The sequence below is a fragment of the Anopheles coluzzii genome, chromosome 3 (assembly GCF_943734685.1).
Source record: "Anopheles coluzzii chromosome 3, AcolN3, whole genome shotgun sequence".
NCBI lineage: Eukaryota > Metazoa > Arthropoda > Insecta > Diptera > Culicidae > Anopheles > Anopheles coluzzii.
Window position 1 is genome coordinate 49,219,932 of NC_064671.1, and position 17,576 is coordinate 49,237,507.

General features: G+C 40.9%; 1 protein-coding gene across 3 annotated transcripts in view; it reads right to left on the minus strand.

Annotated features, from left to right (window-relative positions):
• Window positions 1-17,576, minus strand: part of LOC120954836 (protein gustavus) — a 111,784-nt gene that overhangs the window by 68,025 nt on the left and 26,183 nt on the right. For all 3 annotated transcript variants that reach the window (XM_049610514.1, XM_049610516.1, XM_049610515.1), the window contains exon 3: window positions 1,796-1,852. The gene's annotated coding sequence lies outside the window, so the exon portion shown is untranslated. The remainder of the gene's footprint in view (window positions 1-1,795; window positions 1,853-17,576) is intronic.

A 17,576-nucleotide genomic window follows, 5' to 3' on the forward strand; every position in this document is an offset into this window, starting at 1 on the left:
CTGACAGCAAATTTGCCGAAAATTTTTGAACTCTGCACATTTTAATTGATATTTTGGAAAAATACGCAAGGAAATGATGTGAAACTTCGTATATGAATAGCAAATGAGGATGCTATTATTCCAAAGTTTGAAGAGGCAACTTTGAATGCATTTTTGCATAATTTCACATTTTTAGTTACCCTGCCGAAAGCTGGTACAGTTACCCTATACGCGTGCCGCGACTAATATATTTTCAAAGCCAATTGGTCCGTGATTCTAAAAAAGTTGGAGAGTACTGCTATAGACAATTAAAAGTGCTCATAGTATGCAAGGCCGCTGCTACGGTGTCGGTACAAAATTGCACTCCGAGATGTCGAATTATTTTTGCATTACTAAATTTTTAAAATAAATTATCCATCGCCACCGCCGAATTCAGGGACGTAACTCGTCTCGATCGACGCTGAGAACGATTTCCACAGGATTACCAGTTAGTGTTCCAAAAACAGCATTGCAGCTTTTGCCGCAGCTTTTGCAAAAAAAACGGTTTCAGAAAGCGGTTGACATTTTCATAAGCAGGTGAGATCATCATCATGACGCGTTGATACGTGAGGTGATGGTCAAATGTTTGATAATTTTGAAAATCTATAATCGCAACCTGTTTTCGTTTTCATTTCCAGTTCTTGTCAATCCTGCGGGGTGAATGAACTTCAACGAAACCGGGCACCTACAGTTCGCTACTCGAAAAGGCTCTTGAGTATAATGGCATCTAAATTTCTCACCCTACCTCGTTCGGCCCAATTCCACTACAGTAACTATGCCGACATGATGGAATTCCGTGATCAAGTGATCGTTTGTTCCGATCCATTTCTGTTATTTTTGCAAGATTTTCTTAGCGATTACACGAACCCGCGCAGCTGAATTTTTGCTGGACGATCTCGAGCATGACAGTGGCATGGACGATCCTGCCGAAGATGAGCCACTCTACGATCAAATATTATCAGCAGCACAACACGCTTAGAACGTTCTTTCAGATGAATTAAGAGAGCCATACCGTCTACGAGCAATCATGGCATCACTGTTTCCGCTGGCTATGAATCAAGCTTTCTGAATGTTACATTTATTAGTTTCATCCAGCTTCTCATATGGCGTGAAACAGAACGTCAAAGAGTCCAACGACCCGAATCGTAGTGCGCAGTGGCGTATCACAAACCATCAACTGACGGTCTAAAAAATGAAACATGTAGGGGTGACCAGTTTTTCTTCTTTCGAGCTCAATAGCCAAATACACACCCTTCAATACAATGTCCTTTTCTGTGCCGTTAATTGCAAGCCACGCTAGCCCTCACCCATGTATGAGGCAAATTGGGCAAGGGGGATGGATTATATGCATATGATGGAATAGTGCAATCTTATGCACGGATGCCACTATTTGGGATTGTTTTATTTTCCTAACAACAGCTGTTACTGTGGGACGATTATTTACGCGTGTCTCGTCTTTGTTGATTATCCTTTGGAATCGAACCGATAGCTTAAGCATTACTTATGGAGCTTTGCTGTTAGTGAAAGTTAAGTTCATTGTAAATAATTAAATAGCAAAGAATGTAACTACGCAAGAACGGTGAACACATGCGAACACATGAAAAAATAATTCAACCATTTTGGCTACAAACTATTATTTTTTACTCAGTAATAATATAGGCCAACTTGTAATCCCTAATTTAAGCATCCCGATAAGATGCCTACAAACACATTCAATCTTTTAGTTAACAACATTATTTATCCGTGGATGTAAATTTAAGCATACCAATATTCTTACCTTAGATTTCGATCACTAACTCCTTGTGCGTTTGGATGGTGTGTTGACTAGAGTTGTCTGTGGAAGGAAAAAAAGCGTATAAGGACACTAACAAATTGCTCAAAGGTTTCTATTAGTCCGGCCATCAGACCAATGCTGATGCGTCTGTCGAAAACGATATAGCACTAACGGCAACATTGAAGGGATCTAATGAATGGGCAGGATTAATGGAACCAGCCCGAAAACGGACTGTCCTAAGCGGATACGATAGAGCCTGAGCAAGTGGAATCGATCGGCAGAGTTTTTTTTTTTGGTAAAAGACGACATAGAGGAAAGCCGTGCGCATGGGCTCACGGAATGACTAATGCGTGTACGATTTCCCTCCACCCAAAATGTTCGAGTGTGCACTGAGCCACGAATGGAAAACATGGCCGTATCCTGGTTCGCCGAGCCCCAGACTGCAGCACACACATTCACAGCAACGAAAACAAAATAAAAAAAAAATAGAGCAGAGTGCACGAGTGCGGAACGTGCCTGTTTTCGAGGAGTTCAAACCCTGGAACGGACCCGTTGGCTTCGAGCTGTACCACGGAAAGCTTAAGCCAAGCGTAGCTGAACACTATGGCACACGCGAGTGCACATCACAAATATCTGCGCCCACCAACGTGTCTCTAAAAGGACGAAAGGAGATTTCCCTTTGAAAAAAAAACCCTCTCCGGGCCAACAATGGCCGTTCGCTCTAATGTATTTGCTCGGGATGCAGAGCGAACACAATGCCCCGAATATTGTGTTGCGTCCTGCACTACACAATTGCATACGAATGGAACGCTGAACCCCCTCGGGCTATGTTGGTCCTAGCCATTCAGTTGGTGTGTAATTCAATATAAAATTGTATAAAACATATTCTGTGGTCGGGTTTCTGCACCCTCTAGTAAAACGCCTTTTTTATGGCCGCCCGGGTTGACACACGGATCACCATCAACCCCTCGCAATTTTGATCCTTTTGCCAGCCTCGGATGTGAATTTGCCGTTACATCTTCCTCGTGTAAATGAAATTATGTTACATTTGGTAGCTATGCTTAACACATACGACGACGCAACGCTATTGATGATTATCTGGGTAGTTGCGTCAGGTTCATCACGCAAAGACAATCGTACTCTACATTTAAAATCGTAGATCTCCATTTTGCATACGTAGCTTGAAGTCGGTGCTTTCTAACCTAAGTTTTTGGTGAATGACATCCGTTTAATTTTCAACGTTCCTTCCGCTTCACTTCGCAAAAAGTAACCTCTTCACAATCACTAACGTATTTGGCCCCTTTACATTACTCCGCGCTGGCCGTGGCTGGCCGCTAGGTGGAATGGAACAACAGTGGGCCATCGTGCTGGCTGTTTTGTTTAAATTAATTTTCGTTTTGCTATTCCGTTTGCTATTGCTCTGGTTCTCTCGTTACGAAGAATTCTCTTACAGTTCATTGACAGAGTTCAGGGTCACTTACTGCTCCCCACCAATGAAGCACTAAAGTGGCACAGGTACACACAATAATTGCACACATACTCCATCCCAACCTGTTACGCACTCCGCTGCAAAGTGTCCGTGTCATACCACCACCAAGGACCTCAATCAAAACTCGTCCCTTTAGCTGATAGTGGAATGGAGAACAATAAAAACTCGCTTTACTCTGATCATTGGAATCCATTGTTTTGTTTTACGTTTCTTTCCATTTCTTTTCGTCGATCAGTCGTCAACCTCTGCGTTTTAGGGTCGTGAAACTATCTGCTTTGAACGTGAAATTAAATACCACTAATATCATTTTTATAAAACAAAACTACGAGCAAAATGCCGCATGAAAACGCAGCCGATAACTGCCCCAGCCTCCACCACACCATCGATGGCGACAACTTCAATTGGTGGGTTGTGGACGTTAAAATTAACTTTACTTCCATTTTATCACTTCTCGAAACCGGCATTGCCGGAGGGATACAACACACACACACAACGTGCACAGTGTGGTCAGCAATTGGTGGGTTATTAATCGCTTTTGATTAAAAAAATTAACTCGCGCTACGCGTGAATGGCCATCGGTTCTGGCATCCGACACGATACAACGACGGGGTTAATGCGGGTTGCGGAACGTACTCTGAAGGGAATCGGAACGGTTCGCATCAGTTTGGCCTGCGGGCATATTTCATAGCAGGACAGAATAATGTACTCCCCTGTTCGCTCTTCGACGCTTTAAAGCCAAACATTGACCTAGCTTGCCATTATTTTGGTCCTCAAGAATGCCTGATGCATACAAATAGTTGTAGTTGCAAAGGATTCTTTATGTTTGTTCACGTATGGATTTTTTTAAAGAATCCGACACAAATTTAGTACTACACGAAAAAAAGATTACAATTTTATCAACCCACTCGTTTCAGTTGCCTTGAAAACCTTTTTTTTTGTTTAAATAAATACACACACTTATGATCCAATTCATTTCATCCGCACGTTAGAGCATATTGATAATTTCTCATTACTACTGCTCATTCACACCGCGAGATCAAATACAAAAACACAAACTAGAAAGCTTCAATTAATTCATGCTTTTTCGAACAGTTGTAATTTGTTACAGCTTTGTTCTCATTTTTTCTCCATTTTGACGACCGTGAAATTCAGGTTCAATAATAGCATGAAACGTGTCTACAGTGACGATGGGAAACAACAACAAAACCTGAATGAATATTAAAGTAATAAGAATACAACGTTCAAAGCGCCAATAATAAGAGTCAGCGTTAACCTGAGAAATAATGTGGCTGGGGGCCACCGTTCGAGAGGAAGCAATCATAAGCGATAAAAATGGAATCAATCTTGCCGGACTGTACGCGCGCAACCAATCGATTCTTTCAACAAAGTTGCGCGCCGGATTGACGGTGTTGCGGCCACCAGCGAAAAATGGAGGTCGAGGTTCAATGACGCCATGCGACGATCGGTTTTAATTTCATTCCGCGGTCGTTGGGATGTGCAGATCCTTTTTGAAGCTCTATGTGTAAGGATAGCTCGTGTGTGCGTGGATCCAGTGCTGAAACAAAAACTAGAACTCACCAATGTTGAATGCAATACTGAATACCACATGCTTACATCGCACTGAAATGGTCATGGCCACTGTGCAAAATAAAAGCTGCAGGCAAAGAATACTCAATACTTTGCCAATTCTTGCAGTTCATGATCACTGACGATCGATAAGATGTCGTTCTGTCTACTGTACGTACTTATTATGTAGCAGCATGTATGCATAAGGGCGTTCGAAAGTACGCCCGCCGTGATCAACATATCAGTATGCGGCCGACGTGGTTTGTATTGTTTGCTGCAATAAATATGCTTTTAATGTTACGTACTACGATACCTTTCTTTTGTTGAACCTTCCTAAAAGCACAACAGCACCGTCCGCATTCTCGAGCACTAAACCAAGGAACAGTGGTAACATTTTCCCTTTTCATTTCCGTTTGGCTTTAACCTCCAGTACTCGAAGGTTAAACGCAGTGCAGCCAAAGAACCGGTTTAAAAAGAGGTTTACAGGGATATTTTACCAAAAGCAATTGAGAAACAAAAAGATTGACATGATTTAGCATAACATTTTTTTACACGTAAAGGTAGCAGCAACTATTTTCAAAAAGTCGCATTTCCTTCCAATATCCAAGTAAAAGTTTCACGCCTTGGGGGTATCTTATACTAGAAAACAATAATTATCTGCAAACGGATAGCAATGTTACACACAATTGAATACCTCTCAAGAGGTGGAGTAATCACAAATCGCTGCTATAAAACTGCTGCTCATATGATCATAAAACATGAACACGACTCGTGAAATTGCACCATAACGAGAAAGGATTATAACGAATAATACTATACATTTAAACTGCTGTAACTACGATAATCTTTTTATGGCTCTATTTAACAACACGTTTTTTGACGTTACACCGTTTTATCCCCCTTGTTGTTCTGCCGTGATATGAACTGCACTTCCAATTTCCCATTCCATAAGGTCTCAAGGTTAGGAAACTGTACAATAAACCTTCACGACCATTCACGGAAAAAGCATTGGGGATGCTTCAAGAATTCGCATGACTGTACGTTGCAAAATATGCTGGAAATACTGGAAGATTGTAGTGGAGCTACCTGTGGTCTGCAAGATCGGTGAACAATTGATGCTACACCAATGCAGAGCGTACCCAACAACAGAGGTCATTGAATGCAATTTATATGCCTGCTTTCAAGGTCCTGGAGGCACATTGATTGCCACACAGCCTATGCCGCGATGCCGACAACGAGAAGGACCATGCTCGTTGCTGTACGAAGATGAGGGCGATATAGTTGGGGGCTTTGTTTTTCGATTTCCTGCCCTCCACCATGCTTCTTACTCACAGCTCGAAGGACTCGACCGGCCGGGACAATCAGTTTAGGTCCTTCCCGACTTCCAAGCTGAAGATAATATTCTCCCATACGGAATTGCACGAATAATGCTTTCGTGCCCGGTTATTCGTCATTGTTTGGACCGTGTCTTCCGGAGCATAATGCAACACCAACAAAAGGATCCGCAAATGTGCGACAACAGACAGCAACACATACGTGCATAAGGTTATGTTTTGCGAACGGAGACAATGTCGGTTAAACGTTCTTTCGGCGACGACGACGACCACGACAACGAACGTAACAATGATGGTGTGGCATTACTTATGTTAAAATTTAAATAGCCCTGCTCAAGCGACGATCGTGATGGGTTTATGTGACGATCGGCATGGTATGTTCAATATGACACTGTAGAATTATTTTTTATGGAAACACGGTATTGAGCTGAATGGTGCCCACATCAATTGTATGGATTATGGAAAGACAGGAAATAATGCCTACATTATACACTCCATACATTGAGCCCCTTGCATTTTTAATGATTGCTGTGGAGTTTGTATTATCAATAAATTAATTAAATTGATAAATTGTTACACACATTTTTAATGCTGTTTTTTGTGACAGTTTTTGGTTTGGACTACTTTTATGAGATCAGTAAAATAAAAAAAAATGGTACATTTCGACACTTCGATCATCTTCTCCCTCAACAAGTTTTTGGTTTCTTATGAAAATTTAGTTGTATTTCCTTACAGCTAGGTTACCTTTTTCTATTTGAGAAGAAACGATCATTCTGTTTTGCTTGCATTTACCTATTTAAGAAAGTGATAACAACTTTCAACAAATGGTTCAGATCAAATTAGTGTTAGTCGCCGAGAAGTACAAATTACAGATTGAAATATTTTTATCTCTGCAAGTAAATCGTATAGGTTTTATTGATTCATTGTTCACCGCGTTACAATTGGGAAAAAAGCTCTCTCGCGATACTACTAAACATATGCTAAACCTCACAGCACAGACGACCCACTTATGCTGTGCGGAACGTCACACCTTCGATCGTGACTGGTTCGATACATGGTGGAGGAGGTGCGCGAGAGGTACGAGTGCAACAAACTTTCATCGATTCGTGACGCTCCCGTGAAGTTCCGTACACACAGACCCTGCAAGATCGACCCATCGACCGAAACGCCGAAAAATTTACGCCCAGTGAAGCGCGTATCCCTCTCGTCCCGACTCAGCTGAGTTTCGGAGGCTTTTGCGCAAACGGCTCGGTTTCGGTCTCGGATTTTGGACTCGGTCCCGGTCCGCCGAACGACGCAGCTATCCTTGAAGTGTAAAATTATTCTTAAGCCTCGTTGCCCATCGGCTGATCTGCGCAAGCGACTGTGCAGAAAGCCCCCCGGTACACCCGCAACCAAACACACACATACACACCCATACAAATTAAAGCCCTACGCAATTTGCCTTTTCATTCGGACGTTTGTGTGTAAATATACTATTCTCATCGCTGAGGGTAGGTCACGGTATGTTATATGAGCCAAAGCTCGAAGAACAATGCCGAAGACTGTGAGTGATCGGTGTGGTACGATTGGCCAGCACAGAAGAACAAACACTGTTTGCTCTGCCACAGGCGCATGATGTGGCTTTGTCTACTGAACGTTAACCTACACGAAATTGAACATACTTCCTCTGAGCGATGTGCTTTCAAGTGCACATCTACGGAAATGCACATCACCTACAGATCTAACCACAAGAAAGAATCAACTGAGTCGTGAGCTATCCATTTACATACATTTTCGTTAGAAATTATGCTGCGTAATCTGTTAACACAATTGACCAGTCTTGTTTTGGATGAGGCGCTAACATCTGCGGAATGTTGTTCCATTAACGACAATATGCCTTTAAAATTGATTTCTCCACAGAGCTGATATTTGTCCAAGAAACCACACTCATCAAAATGGTTGGTTATGCTTCATTTCGTTTGTGAGATTATTGTTATTACCAAACAGTGGTTTCGAGATTGCAAATGTATTGTTCCAATCTACTATACAGTTGTAGCTGCTAATAAAAGTACAGAAATTTGATTCCAATTTACCAATGCTGGGTTTATCCAAATGTAATACTATATTAAAACATCGTATCTACTACACTTTTATCACAGCCAGTGGCGGATTTTCCTATAAGCAGACTGAGCGTCCGCGGGGGGCCCCGGCCTGAAGGGGGTCCCGAGCTAAACTTTTTAAAAGGTGTTAGTTCACTTTTATAAGCGATTGATTTTTTGTTAATAATGCACAAATTAACGGAAAACTAAATCATTCTCAAAGTAGTACATAGGACAGTGTGGAATGCGTTGATAACGTTTATAGCAATTAAAAGTTGTTACGAACTTTGGAGATAAATTTTGAAGGCCAAAACAAATATTACATACTTTCGCACTCTTGCATATTAAAAAGAATAAATCCTCTCCTGACAATAAGACATAAAGAAGCTCCTGGGACGATTAATTTATATTTTTAAGAACTTCCTAAACGGTCTCGATTGCAAGGAGGAAAAGACTACAAATACGCAATTGCAGGATAATCATTGTCGCACGCTTTAATTTCAGGCACATGTTTTATGTATCTGTGAAACAGGAAATCACACAAGCTTTGTGTAGTGGCTTTCACTGCTCATGTACATGAATGAGCAAAACAAATGTATTGCAAACTCTGCTCTAAAAATACAAAAGTATAAATAAGTAAAATTCAGATTTTTTGTCAGGTTTTCCAGTTATACATTTATCTAGATATGCCTAGATCTGTACTGAAATTCGGAAAGTCTGGAGTTTTAATAGCTACAATTTATCAGTTCATTGTTCATTGATTCATTTCAATATAAAAGACTCTTAGCTTAGAAAAACGATCTAATGCGTACTTGTGTTGGAAAACTACTACAGAGAATGAAAGGCTTCTTTACTCTAAACACTAGTAACACTACTATAGCTAGTATTTAATATAGCTTTGATTTTTGCAATACCAGAAACAACGATGATGCACATCCTAAAATTATGCAAAATATGTTAGCTTGATTACACGAAGACTATAGATGCTATAAAGGGCCGGTCTGGTGGTACAGTCGTCAACTCGAACGACTTAACAACATGCCCGTCATGGGTTCAAGTCCCGAATAGACCGTGCCCCCATACGTAGGACTGACTATCCTGCTATGGTAACAATTAAGTCACTGAAAGCCAATCCCACTTCACTAGTCGGTACAGTCAGGCCTTGACCGCCAGCGGTTGTTATGCCAAAAACAAGAAGAAGAAAGATGCTATAAAAATAATTAACTAACTGCCATAAAAAACGACAGAAGAAAATTAATCCCTAACGAAATCAGGATAACATATTTGGTATTCGTAACGAGATATTCATAAAAATGCGATATAATTTTCTGGACTTTTAAGGAAACTATGAGCCCCAATTCTATCCCCCGCTTAGGGCCCCGAGATGGATAAATCCGCCTCTGATCACAGCACTCTGTTCTCCTAACCAATCGTTTCTGTTTAAACCTATTGTACAAAACAACTGCACAACTGCATACATTCAGGCGTTCAATAACAACCTAACACAATCGAACTCGTGTTATTTTTATTGTTTAATCAACCAATTAGCAATTCTCCTGAATGGTAAGGGAAAACGTTAAGTGCACATCGAAAGAACTCCGTCTGTGCTGACTATGTTCCGAGCAAGCGTACGCATTTACAAACAGAAGATTGTCTTGAAAATATTATTCTTATGTCTGTTTGTAGGTCTTGCTCAACAAATTAAGCTAAGCAACGAATGCGATAACTAACCAAGATATTAAGTAAATGTTCCATTCCAACAAAATACGCTCAACTGGTTTACATTCACATCGGCAGTATAAAGTGTTTTTAAATTGTTTTACAATACGCCGTACAAAATTATTGATGGCCAATATACATGTTTGCAGCATCCCATTGCAGGTTCATACTAAACGATTTCAATGCTTATTACCTTTAGGATAAAAATTACGCTCCAACCGATCGTTTCGTTACGTTCTCTGGACGCGTTGACGATCGTTGGGTTGACCGTTCCATCGATCGTTGTAGCTCAGCGCAAAGGAGCACTGACACGAGAAGGTGGCACGGACCCGAGCTTTACCCCAGCACGGAGAGGAAGCGCAAACGATCCAGTGTGAGGGACGTGTGATGAAGCTTGAAGCCAAGACCTTGACTGCGGTCAACGATTTCTTGATGATGGACTCGAGCTCGCGCAGCATCTCATAGGGGATTTTATTGTTCACCCTTCTTGCTTTGCGTCTTCTTTTCTCCGTGTTCTCACGCACTCCTTCCTGTGCACAGTTCTCGTTCGCTGCTCTCAGGCAAGTTGCAGATCACTCCAGCCTCCGGTCTGGAAACACTCTCCCAGAACAGCATATCTGTCGCGCACGAACCGAACGTGAACTTACAAGCTCGCACGTTCGCGTATGGCAGACGGCTCACACTACAGGCAAGAACCTACCGCGGTATCGGTCCGAGCACCGTGATTCCGAGGCCGTGCCACGGTGCCACAGGGGGGGAAGAAACAAAGTGCCGCAGGGTGTAAGACCACAAAACAGCGTGCGAGAGACGAGAGCTTTTTTGTAACATTTGTATTCTTTCTTCTCAAGCACCTACATCCACTTCAAATGGATTCGAATAAAGGAAACGAAAAAGCCAGTTGCTGGAGATACAGCCTCATTCAAACGCCCCGACCGGTTCATTTAGGACACACAGTCTGCTCAAGTTGGGTTCTAAAGGGAACCGCCGTACGATCGAATCACGGCGAAAATGCTATAGAATGGTATTTATAAAATGTAGCAATGAGACGTTTTATTACTTTAGATTTGTTTCATCGCTTACGTTGGCACAGGACTGCCCAACTGGCAATCGTAATGGTGTATATTAAGCTTTCAGAATGCTGTCATTGCAATCAGCTCACAAAGCATTATAACTTTTATTTATCTTACTTTTTTTCTTATGATTAGTGGCAAGCGTTGGTAGAATCTACACTGAAGAGTGTAATAATCCGTTTAATTTAACTAGTAAGTTTCTAAATATCCTCAAGCGTCCTTGGAAACAGCTTTCTGAATCACAAACACAACCTTGCAACACTTTGACACAAAGTAACAAATCTCGCTGCATTCGCTCGCCAATGATGTGTAGGATACCAGACCTATCATTAAAACGAATTTGGTAATCGTCTGACTACTTTCTAAAGCAGCTTCTTGCTTGCTCATCCGATGGCGCCCAACATCATTCTGCCAAATGGCGATGCCCGACCGATCCAGCTCCGGTTGTTATCGGTGCTAAGAAATCCAATTTAACTTTTGACTCGTTCTTTGAACACATTCCCCCCCCCCCCCTCCCCCCATCACCACAAGAGGTGCTGCTTTTGAATTCTGCGTGCTTTTTTGATGTTATCAAACTTTCCAACCACAATCATCAAAAAGGGTACAGATGATAGGGACAAAAGGGTCTGCTCTCGATGAAGAGATGGGACACATTGTTTATTGGCAAAGGTTAAACTACTAAACCATACATGGAAGCAAACATCAACTGGAAAACATTTTTTACGGTATAAAAAATACAATTTTAAATTATATTAAGATGACATTATTACGCCTTTCGTGTATCTTTCATCGATCGCACTGTGCTAGTTTACAATAGGTAAACACAGCAAAAGGTCTGCAACCCCTTCAATCGTTCAAATATAGCACGATAACGATGGAACGTGGAAGAAATTACGCCTTCGTATCCTGAATAGAAAATACGTTCGGAAAATTATTTATCCCATCAACTCAATTCCACAAAAACACGGATCGCAGCTTTCTGCTGACTATGAGCTGCCCAGGCATAAAGATGTCATCGTGCTGTATAACGCAACAAGGACAAACCCCATCCGTGGAGCCAGAACGGTCTGCACAACCAACAACAACAAGCAACGATGGAGAGCAAAAGAAACAGCCAACCATTCAGATGATTTCCCCGAATGGTCTCCGGAGAAATTTATCACTCCCTTTGGCCTCTGGGCCACCGTTCGAAAAAGGTGGCGTACCCAATTTAGTTAGTTCTATTTTTCTTTGCTCCTTGCCATCTCCGGGGCTCGTACATCCTTCCTACACAACCCGAACCCGTGGCTCGCATTTAAGACGGCCCACACCGCACCAAGGTGTCACTTTTCGTGCGTTTCTTAGCGCCTGCCAAAAAGGGGAGGCCGTTTTCCAAGGGAAAACTTTATTCCCACCACCCGTTGCATGGTCTACTTCAACTGCGGTGTGCGGCGAAAAGGGTCCTGAGACACACTTTCCCTCCTCGCACCGGTGTTTGTTTTCAATACAGCCATGTTTCATTTCCCTTTCCATTTTGGTCGAATTTTCAAGTCCGGGCACAAGGGCTGAGTACAACAAAGCAGACAAAAAACACGGCACGAGTTTTGGATGAGAAATTAAAGGGAAACCCACCAAACCACCGACGCGAGAACCTGTATCTGTAGCGGCACAGGCTTAATACCTCCTGTAGCTGTAGTGGTGTGCTAGAGGGTGCCCATTCTAACAGTGAATGTTACGAACGTGAAACTCATAGCAAAACGCTATCCTTCCCACCGAGGGGGAAAACTCCGACCGTGCCAGACGAGCCACGTTCCAGCCACACAAACACGACGACATGGTCGTATTTTTCGCTCAAACCCCTGCCTCATTCAAAACATTGCAGTTGAAGCCTGCCGGTCGATAGCAATGACGAGCGAACGGAAAACAAACGATAAGGGAAAATGCGGAACTTTCAGCCCCGATGGGGTGGAAAACTCTCCAGCGGTCGTAGTTGTGCGCCTGTGTGCGTATTCGCAACAACAACAACGGCAGCATCCGTTTTGGAGCATCTGTTCGTTGCTGCTACCCAAATATCGAACGGTTCAAGTCGAGTGGCACACGACCACAGCCGCACTGGCGCGATAGCAATCAAATCAGCAACGAGGGAGGAAACCATCAAAACGACAAAATGGCGACAGAAGGGCAAGAAAATTCGACAAGGACGTAGTGCACCCGATCACTCAACTGATAAATGTAACCAAGGGACAAGAAAGGAAACGCAAGAGCAGAATCGCTGAGGAAGAGCTACTGCCTAGGGATTAGGTTGGACGCTAAAACAGTATCCGTCCGGAAGCTGTACATCTTGGAGGGTTTTCTACGTAGTAGCAAAAAAAAAAGGTATAACCTGGCATCGGTACTGTTCCGGCACGGAGAATGTCTGCAGGAAATAATGGCCCAAAACCGTTCCACATCCTACCAAAAGTACGTCCATTTATCTTGGCTTTTCTTCTGCCGAGTGGCCCCGCTTAATGGCCATGCAAATTAAGATCTCTTTACGTGCTCCAAAAAATCGACTTTTGGCAATGTACCTGGCCATGGCGTGGTTTGGCAGTTTTGTTTGCTTTTGACTGTTTAACCGTCATCTTGGTGTAAAATATTAAATTATATCATTTTTTGGTCGTTGATAATACGGTGCTAAACATAATGAAGATTTATTTTTCATCATTTTATACACTTGTTTTCAAAAATAACACATGAAATAAAGCGTTGAATAGTTTAGAATACATGTGGAACTCAATTCGATTTGGTCTATTCGATGCGCAGGCTTCTGCAAAGCCGGACGGCATCGATTCACATCCGAACTCATTATATGGTTATGTGGTACAATTATAGGAAGCAATGGCTGGCATGAGACCGCGTATACCTTTAGTATTGTTTATGCTTCCTGGAAATTCAGTTCCTTGAATAGAAAATTCTAATTAAAACGTTTGATTTGGAATTTAGGAATTGCTTCACAAAACATATGCTCTCTGTGGCTTTTCTTATGCAATTTGTGATGCAATGCTTTTAAATAGCTGTCAATAACATCTCCTATCAATAAAACAATATTTATTACTAAAGCTAACATAATCAAACATATAAATTACCTATCACTTATTAATATTTTCAACATGCTAGACAATGTAATACTAGTTACTAGTTTTCCGTGCATTATTTCATGCGTTGTTTGACACGATTTTCACTAACTAGCCTTCGTTTTTCACTCCAAAATGCTTCAATACGCTTCAAAAGGATGTTTCATCCATCTTTGCATATCTCATTGAGGATCTTTTCCCAGTGAGTCATGTCTCACACTGCACTGTCATGCTCACTTCTCACGCGTCCCGCTCATAAAGGACTGGGCATTTACGCTGTGCTTGAAAGTGAAAGTTTGGTCACGTGCGCGCATCATAAGCCTAGAATATTTAAATTTTAAATTTATCAATCCCGTAACCTTTCCACAGCCTCACTGTACATGACGGGCCAACAACGGACAAAAAACGCAAGCCTTGTACAACGATTGTCCTTTTCATCACTCAGGGGAAAAGGATTGCCAACCATATAACCAGCGCCCGAAAACACTGTGAAAAACGTGACACAAGTTGGGGGAAAAACTATGTCAACGATTTTACTTCAATCCCGTTGCATTATCCGCTTGAGAAGCGGCCACCCCTCGTGTAGGTAAAGGCCGTTTGTTCCCTTTAAATTGAGCCCACTGCTACCAATACACAGCCCGGCTAGCGGGCCACATTGTGTGCTTGTATGGGTAATGTCAGCAATGTGAAATACATATGGCAATGTACGGGGAAGTGTGTTTCGTCCAGGACGATAAATGGATTTCCCAGTGTTAAACACTGCATGTAAGCACACGGTGGAAAAAGGATGCACCAATCCATTCAGCCGTAATTCACAATTTACGGAACGGAGCGCGACAGATCGATGACCGTAGTTGGCCGAATCCGGTGCATTAGGCAGTGTTAGGGAGAGGGTTATAATTACAATATTTATAGTGTTTCATGAAAATGCAGCGCATAAATTAGCATACTAATGCAAGCGAACTAATAACCGCCACGCGTCCCAAACACTGTGTCTCGGATTTAAACAAAAATGTAATCTCGCTAAATATTATGTACAAGTAACACATCTACAGAAAAATATAATGCTTTTACAATTTTAAAATGTTTTTACATAATAATATAACATTAGAATCTAATATAATAAACATATCACTTAGATAAGGTTATGTATATCCTTACAGCTCGCACCAAGGCCCTCAAATGCCTTGGTATAAAAAAGTACTTTTTTATTGCGACCGGATGGATTATCCGATTCTAAATGTAATGTTTAATTTACGAGTAATGCAGTAATTCGAGCAAAAATATTAACATTCGTTGACGTTGCAAACCGCCTGAAAGTATGCAATATGTTGAATTATTACTTTTTTATCATTTGGAGACAAAACATTCATGACATATTTTATAAAAAAATATTTTAAAACATTCAAACAAGAATGAAAAAGAATAAGCAATAAATAAACATTTGTATTAAACCCGAGTTCTCAAGCTAGCATAAACAGAGAATCGATGATGTATACACAGATATGATACATGCAAAATGTATCAATAATTATTTACACCAATTTTTGTTTCACTTCATTTTTGCAATCCAATTGATTCTGTTCATCGTATATCCTGACATGGACTTGGAAAATTATGTGATTATTTTGTTGATATGTATTACTGTTTCCTTTGTTTATCAACAATATTTAATATTTTACTCCGGTGTTTAAATGGAATTTTTAGTTTAAAATAAACAAAAAAGCTAAATCTATTCTTAAAACCTTCTTCTTCAGCCGAAACGCGAACAAGCTCATAACAAGATAATTCATAAAATACACTCTAAACCTGGATTAGGTAGAATGTGGACACTCTTTATGTATAACATCAGAAAGGATGCCTGTCATATTTGTCAGGGCATTAGTCATGACACAAACCATTTGTATAATACAAAATTTAAAAAGGACTTTTAGGGTAAATTTAATCGGAAGGACAGCTGTTCGCGCTGTATAACTTATGTTACGTATAACAAAACACTGTCACATCAGAAGAAGAACTCGTACCAAAACGTGTACATATACATTTAGAACATCCTAGGGAGGAATCTCACAATCCTACGGATCTTTGCATTGTGTACCATAGATAGTGTTGAACACTTAACGAAGCAGCACGTGCCTTGAGGTGAACCCTTGACGCGATAGTCGGATTTGTACTTTCAATGATTGAAAATATCCAAACCGTATTTTTAGTGTCATTACCATGAACTATTGTAATGTTGAATTCTTGTTAAAACCCCAACTTGTTGTTCATTCAGTGAAAAGCTGGAATATTATCATAGGCTTGAGATTTACTTGCAAATAAATCGCATTAAATTAGGACTTTAAGGTTTTCTCACGTGTACTAACTGCCAAAGTTCACCATCTTTCACGAGATATATGAATACACCATAACGTGATATGAATACACCATAACTGAACGAACGAGACGAAATATCACCAAACAATTGTATACCTTTAGGCGTCGTACAATGTGTATCGTATTGTGTTTTGCAGGTTGCATACGTATCGAGCGTTTTATAATTTAACGAAAGTCTGATTCCTTAGATTGCATACCTAATCTCCTACAGATGGCGCTAACAACATTTATTTAGTTTCCCATGTTTTGAACCATGTTTTTCGAGTCCAAGAGATGGCGCTACCATACAACACTTATCGCCAAATGCAATCTAACAGTTTTCGAGCTCGATTTTGACAAAAACATGGTGCAAAAATCATGCTGCCAGTTTTTGTTCTACGCGGCAAGAAGTAAAAATTTTCGACAGGATACTTAAAAAAATTAGTTTAGTTAGCGGTAGTTTGAGAGTCTTTTTATCAGTAGGATAATCAAAAAATCAGCGAATCGATATATTTATACTGATACGCAAAAAGAAGGTAGCATGAGAAAGCGAGTGTCAGCGATTGCTTGGTTCGGTTAGCCCAGTGATCTCCAACCGTTGGTCCGTGGCATTAACAGATGTGAGTGACGAAAGAATTTATATTTGAAAAAGAAAAGCTTATTACTATACATATTGTGCATTATTATAACCACAATAAAGATTAAATTTTAACAGGCATGTCCAGAATAAAATATAAGCATATCTTTTATCAAAAACTTTGAACTAAGTTTTTAAAAAATGTATGTCCTCGGTGGATGTGGGCCGCGGCAGATGCATTTTCAAAGCCAAGTGGTTCGCGATCCTAAAAAGGTTGGAGAGCACTGGGTTAGCCCATTGGCAAGCGACATATTTATCAATTTTTTGCTCTCATCAAATTATTGATGGTGTGTTATCTATTGGTTATATAATGCATTCAAATACCATTGAATCCTAAATTATGTATCCTTCCTTCGAATGTTGGAGTTTTTTTTATCTAACGGTTGAAGTTTAAATTAAAATACCATTGAAACCGAAATAGTTTTGTACTCAAAACGACAT